The 7,377-nt window shown below is 39.6% G+C and overlaps 1 long non-coding RNA gene across 2 annotated transcripts; it reads right to left on the reverse strand.

The window, feature by feature from the left end:
* Nucleotides 1-3,769: 3,769 nt before the first annotated feature.
* Nucleotides 3,770-7,110, reverse strand: LOC125552760. Of its 2 annotated transcripts, none has more exons than XR_007303792.1 (2): nt 4,484-7,110; nt 3,770-4,237 (listed from the first exon to the last, which is right to left on the reverse strand). It is a non-coding gene; the product is annotated as an uncharacterized LOC125552760 (long non-coding RNA). The 2 variants fall into 2 exon arrangements; XR_007303791.1 differs by having other exon boundaries at nt 3,770-4,410.
* Between the last annotated feature and the right edge of the window lie 267 nt (nt 7,111-7,377).

Consider the following 7,377-nt stretch of genomic DNA (forward strand, 5'->3'; position numbering starts at 1 on the left):
CTGGATCCCCAAGTTTCTTTGGTATTCCACCCTTAAAAGTATAATTAGCAAGCATGATGGAAATTTCAGCTGTCGGTATCTTTCTTTTATTTGTAATAATATCTTTCATGTACTTAGCATAAGGATTCATTTTGAGCATATCAGTTAATCGCATATGCAAAAAGATAGGTCTAATCATTTCAGCAAAGCGCTCAAAATCCTCATCATCCTTTTTCTTGGATGGTTTGGGAGGAAAAGGCATGGTTTCTGATCCCAAGGTTCTCTTTCTTTACCATGTTTTCTAGCATCGAAGTCTTTCTTATTATAACGTTGATTCTTTGATTGTGGGTTATCAAGATCAATAGCAGGTTCAATTTCTACATCATTATACTTACTAGATTGAGCATTAATATGAACATCATCATTAACATTTTCATTAGGTTCATGTTCATTACCAGATTGTGTTTCAGCATCAGACATGGAGATATTGTTTGGATTATCAGGTGGTTCAACAATAGGTTCACTAGAAGTTTGCACAGTTCTATCATTTTTCTTTTTCTGCTTTTTAGAAGAACTAGGTGTATCAATTTTATTTCTCTGAGAATCTTGCTCAATTCTCTTAGGGTGGCCTTCAGGATACAAAGGTTCCTGAGTCATTCTACCAGTTCTAGTAACCACTTTAACAGCATAATCATTTTTCTTACTATTCTTCTAATTGAGCAATTATTTTTGAGCTTTAAGTACTTGTTCTACTTGAGTGGTAACCATAGAAGCATGTTTCTTAACAAGTTTAAGTTCACCTCTAATATTAGCCATATAATCACCCAAGTATTTAATCATATGAGCATCTTGTTTTAATTGTCTACCAAGATAAGCATTGAAGTCTTCTTGCTTAAACATAAAATTATCAAATTCATCCAAGCATTGACTAGCAATTTTAGTAGGAGGGATTTCAGCTTTATCATATCTATAGAGAGAATTTACCTTTACTACCTGTGTCGGGTTATCGAGGTCTGGAGGTTCTTCAATAAATAAAGGATTAAGATCATATATTTCTTCATCAGGCGGTAAATTAAGGCCATGTATTTCTTCAATAGTAGATAAATTCTTAACATCTTCAGCTTTAATACATTTTTCTTTCATAGATTTCTTTGCCTCTTGCATATCTTCAGGACTGAGAAATAGAACACCTCTCTTCTTCGGAGTTGGTTTAAGAATAGGATCATTAATTTGAGCAGGAGCTGGCTCAGGAGGTGCCCAATTATTTTCATTTGTCAACATATTATTCAATAAGATTTCAGCTTCATCCGGTGTTCTTTCCCTGAAAAGAGAACCAGCACAACTATCCAGGTAATCTTTGAAAGCATCGGTTAGTCCATTATAAAAGACTAGTAAAATGCCCGTGCATTGCCACGGGAAATGAATCGAACAGATGATTACGTTACATAGATAACAAAATGAAACATTGGTTTCTAAAATTCTTGCTCATCCATTATTATGAAAAAAGAAAGTCTTCTTGTAAAGCCAATATTTAAGCTCAAGACGACTCAAGATTACCAACAAATAATCCATATTTCATAATCTTTTTTGCAGTAGAAGCTTTGGTGTTAATTTTAGCTGAAATTATGCTATATATGATCTGATGTGAGCTTATTATCACCAGAAGAATCTATTATGAAGCTACGCCGCTCGCTGAAACTGGTCTTTGGCGATTGATGGCCGGTCTTCATCGCTCTGGTGACTCTTCGGGCTGTAGGGCAGCCTTCTGTGGCGACAGATTTGTTCATTCGCCTCTTTCTTCCTCCTAGCGCTATGCCAACATGGAGGTAGTGTTTCTTTTGTTCGGGGCTATGTATGGCCTAGAGCTGTAGCAACTACGTTGCCCCAAGTGGCTCGTCCCCGACAACAGTGAGATGGAATCTACACAGACTCAAGGACATGGTCATGTTTTTGTCTCAGTTTGAGATCCTTCATGTAAAAGTCCAAGTACTTGTTATGTATGTTTCTTGTTTCTTTAGGGTCTAGAGTCATGTTTCTGATAATGATAATAAAGATTCGGGATCCCTCCCTCCGACAAAAAAAAACTGTGGTAATAGCTCGTCTAAATAAATAATAATGTTTTTCACTTGTATACTCTACATGTGATCTTACGCCAATCTTCCACATAGATATAAAATCACAGCCATTGGATATTCAATCGTCAATTCTATTATTTCTCTGAACCTTTTTTTTCACTGGCTCTACAGAGAATAGCTAGGTCACGGCAACCAGATTGTTATATAACATATCATCACTATACTAAAAGAATATAGGTGGTATATTACCACTACATCTACAACCCATATGATAAGCAATAGTGGCCCGTAGATCGTACAAGTGTAGTATCCATATTAGAAGGTTCAGCACACTTTCCCGCTCCATCCTTGCTACAGTCGAGTATTACAATATGCGTGGCAAAGTACAAACCTACAACCTTATTTCAAATAGGCATAAGAGGGAGAATATATACCCTGCAGGAGTGTCACCTCCTTGATGGTTCCAATAAATTGATATCCTTGTTTGACTACTTCTGTAAGAAATATAGTCTCTGTTCGGCAGCTCTCCGCTCCGCAACTCCGCGCCGGAGCGGGGCGGGCCGCAACCTACTTTCTCGGAGTGGCCGAAGGGTCGCTCCGTGCGCTCCACGGAGTTGGATGACTGCCGAACAGGGCGATAATGTTCCAATAAATTGGTATCCAGATTTGACTACTTCTATAAGAAACTTAATACATGTAGTGTGTAGAACTTGAAGAAACATGTGTTATCACATTCCAACAAATACTGGAGGACTAATAGACATAGCGCTAGGCTAGTTGAAGTGGTTTATGAAAAGGAAAATCATGATATTATGAATTGAAGTTGTCCAAAGAGAAATATCAGTTTAATTGGACAATTTGACACAGTTACAATACTGGCGAAACTGGGATTTACAAAGTCATTTTGAACTAAATAATATAGCAAAAATAAGTACATAATTGGTACAATTAGAAATACGGGGAAATCTACACATTATGTAAAATGCTAAAATAAGTACATAATTGGTACAATTAGAAATACAGGAAAATCTACACATTATGTAAAATGCTAAAATAAGTACAGAATTGGTACAGTTAGAAATAGCAGACTTGTGACGCACTAATCAGATTATCCTGATTAAGCTTGGACTTGTCGCGGGATACACAAGCATCAAGATGATGGACGGATAATATACAACATCTAGTTTGATAATGCCCTTGTTCTTGGAGTAACCTGCAACAAAGCAACCATTCATTTCCATCTTCTGTTAAGTTTGAGACAACAGCTTGCTCTGCTGCAGGTACTGCTACAGTATAGGATTAAGATTCTCTATGTTTCTTTCTTGTCTAAAAATAGAAAGGAATAAAAAAATATCCTGATAAGTGCTATTGACAAAATTCTTTGAAGTCCTAGCTAGTGCAAACTAACGACGATGTTTCCCTACCACCATGAAAGAGGAAGATAAATTAGGAACATAAATAATCATTTTGCGTAGCCTGTGACTATACTCAAATTAAATATATTATCACAGAACACGAAAAGCCAGAGATGTTGTGTAAATTAAAGTGATCAAGAAATAAATTATAAATAAATTAGGACCATCAACTTTTCTACCGGAAGAGTTCATCTCTTATCACCTCTTTGTCCACCAGAACCTGCTTTGTTCTGGAAAATCCACAACAATGAATCCAATATTTCATCTAGAAACAAAAATCAAGAACATTTTTTGAATTAATTAAGCTCATCAACATCTCTGTTTACTTTCCTTAAATCATTCGAACTGATGCTAGATTTGTTAGTACAACATAGTAGTAGTAAATATGGCTTGACTTTCTCTAAACTGTCGATGTTTTACCCACCTAGTGCATCTCTGAAGCGCTCAATGCAGGGGAAATCTTCTGCTGGAAGATGATGTTGCCTTTGCACTTGTTCCAACAGACTACTATCAGCCGAACACTAAAATTAGAACTGAAGTTTGTAAAAGCAAAAGAGCACGTGCGTTGCACCCGAAGACATCCGTTCTTCATTGCAGAGAAAACACCAGACTCCTAGTCCTCCTCATGCGTCGGCAGGTCGGGCAAGCCAAGTCTGGAACTTGCAAGCTCCTCCTCGTCCCCGAAAATCATGAGCTCCTCTTCGTCCCTTGGAACGCATCACCAGTGTATCATCTACACACCATGGGTCATGGTCGGCGGCTCCCAATCTGTAGGAAGAAAGGTGAGCATGGTGAGCTCGCCATGTACTTTAAGCAGCTCCACTCTTCACATCATGTCAAGAAATGTCATTGTCGATTGGGGGAAATCCATTAGAATCTTGGCCATCTCATTTCCTCTTTCAGCCACATCCCACATAAACCAAAGCTTCAGAACTAGAGTACTGCATGGATTTTTAAACTCAGTAGACTGTATAGAGATGCTACAATGAGAACAGATCGCAGTAAGGTGAACACCTTAGAAAGTTCCTGACTAATGTCAGTTTTTCCATAACCAAAAGCACCAGGAATAGCACCATGTTCCTCCGAAAACTAAGGGGAGCAGTGCATCATGCACACGCTGGAACCATTTCAACATAGGTAAGACTGAGATTTAATGGCGCCGGAGGAAATGATAAAACAACATCTGGAAATTTTGGTTATGTAGGAGGAGAAACCATGATAAATAAAAACACACGTTTTATTATGGAAATTGAAGCTCAAGATAATTCTTAGACAGCCTATCCTGTAAGAAGAGGTGTATCCGCAGCAGGTCTCTATGTACGCACATGCCATGTCTGCAGCTCAATAAGTCCCATGCATTAAGCTAGTAATTTAGCGAAAATACAAAGGTGAACATGGGTGCGGGTGCACCCACGTGAATAGTAAATTCATAAAAAATACTAGAAAAAATGAAAAAAATCTGAAATTTTGCGGTATGAAACTTAGTCGATCATTCTACTCACGTGTGAAGTTTCATGATATATTGACACCCATGGTATTCTTAGTGAAGAAAATACAAATGCGACCATACTATTCATTAAATAGTGTTTTTTAATATAGCTTCGATTAGGTTCGATTTTGTCATTTTTGACCAGATTACCACGGATGTGATTTCTTCGTGAAACTTCATATGCAAGCATAGCGGTTGACTATGTATATTACAAAAATAAGTTCAGATTTTTTTGATTTTTTCTAGCATTTTTTTGAATTTACTATTCATAAAGGGTGCGCGCGCACCCATGTTCACCAAATCCGCGTCCGTAATTTAGTCCTTACAAAAGTCAAACAAATTAACTTTCTTACCTGAAGCATAGTAAATTCTTTTTGGATGCCCTGAAATTCCAGCTCTAGTATTGTATCTGGCATACATAACAACAACAGTTTTTCAAGTAAAAGCAAGCAATGGTAGAAAACATGGGCTGAAGCATAGTAAGTTCTTTTTTGGATTCCCTGAAATTCCAACTCTAGTACTATATCCTGCATACAACTCTAGTATTGTATCATGCCTACATATCAACAACAGTTTTTCAAATAAAGTTAAGCAGTGGTAGAAAACATGGAATCAGATAAAAGATGTCAACCTGTAGCTGCCTGTTAAAAAAACATGTAGGCTGTATTGACCAACTGAAGCTTTGTAAATTACTTTCCCATGGAACCAGGCGCAAGGGCGACATGGTGGTTCATCCAATTATTCTCAAAGACAATTGTCACAGAGTCAGAAAATATTGGCATGTGCACATAGGTTAATAATGACAATCTGACTTATTTTTGGAAATTTCAAAAGCTCACACTTTGAATATCTTAATCAAGTCAGTGCAGATGCAGCAAGGTGCACAAAATCAGCTCTTGTGACCTTTGTTCTATTTATGTATGCGATAAAAAAATACTAACGGTACCTCACGAAAAACAGAAAATTATGCAGTGTTGTACAATGTAGGTTAAGAGTGATGTTTGTACCTGGTGATTATTTCCTGGACATTATGTCCCATAATGTATACATGAGTCTGGTTTTCAGATGACAAATGATATAATCACATTTTTAATAGCTCAAATATATCTATAGGAAACCCTACAAAAACAATAATCATATCGTACTAAGTTTACAAAATTGGTTCAAAAGATAATATGGTAAGAACAGCTTATAGGATTTATTTTACGTGGTTTATGACTTGAAGCAAGCAATAAAAACTCCATACATTTTCTTCAAGCAGCAATTCAACAAACGTTTGGTGCGCGCTCCTTTTATCATGAAACCATAACTGGACATGTAGTAAAAGTCCCCTAGTAATCAAATTTATAAACTGCACATCATGTAACTTCAATGAGTATGTAACTGTAAAAAAATCCTATTCTGTAGAAGACAAATCTGAAGATTCGGTTTGCAGGCTTAAATGTTGGAGCTGCAGGTAAGAATCAGCAAGCTCGCTCTTCTCCCTTGCTCGCACGCAAGAGAGCACGGCCTGCCCAGCAGAGCTGAGAGCACACACTCTCCAAACCAGAGGGGCAGAAGTAAGGTATCATGGTGCCAGACGGGAGTTGCACTGTAGAACGAGGTGAAGGAGACTGACCTTGAGCTGGTGGTGCGAGTGTAGCAGCAGCATCTGCGGCCTCAGGGCACTCCACCAGGCTCCGTAGCAACGGGAGGGCTGCCGTCGTGCGCCTAGCCGTTGACGCCACCGTCGTCTTGAGAGTGGTCCTAGAAGACGAGCGGCTCGCACCTGTAGCAGGATTTACGCCGCCGCATCGGATCCCTCCATCTCCCGCGCCCGTCTGCCGACGCCCGCGCCCGTCCGCCGTCGCTCGGCTCCGGCGAGCTCTCCTAGGTCGCCGCACCGCTCCTCCTTTGTCCCTTCTTCTCTCCCTCACCTCCTTATCTCCCTCTGCCCAAGAGCCGTGGACGCCATGGATCCACCCGGGTAGCCATGCTCCGGCCTTCCTCTTCGTCACCGGCGATCCCCTCCGCGCCGCACGCCTCCGGATCCGCCTTTCCTAGCCACTGCCGCGCGCGGATCCGGCCCCTGCAATCTCCATCCACCGCCCCCGTTCTGCATCGCGCCGCCGCGCCGTCACGGCGGCGTCTGGACCGCGGGTTGAATATACCAAATTACAGGGCCTTTTTTGTAAAACTGAAACATTTTCTTAAATTAGTTACTTAAAAACGGACTGCGGGTTAATTTCTCCGAAATGGAAGGGCTTTTTTCCAAAAAGTCTGATGACGGACGACCAGAAGCAAACGCTGGTTTATTATTAGGGAAAGATATCAAGTATTTCATTTTTCTTAAAAGGATGATCAGGCAAAGCATTAAGTAACTTGAGAAGCCTCCCCCAAGCTTGTGGGAGACTCTCTTTTTTAATTTGCACAAAGTTGT

Source organism: Triticum urartu, chromosome 4 (genome assembly GCF_003073215.2).
Source record: "Triticum urartu cultivar G1812 chromosome 4, Tu2.1, whole genome shotgun sequence".
In the NCBI taxonomy this organism is placed as follows: domain Eukaryota; kingdom Viridiplantae; phylum Streptophyta; class Magnoliopsida; order Poales; family Poaceae; genus Triticum; species Triticum urartu.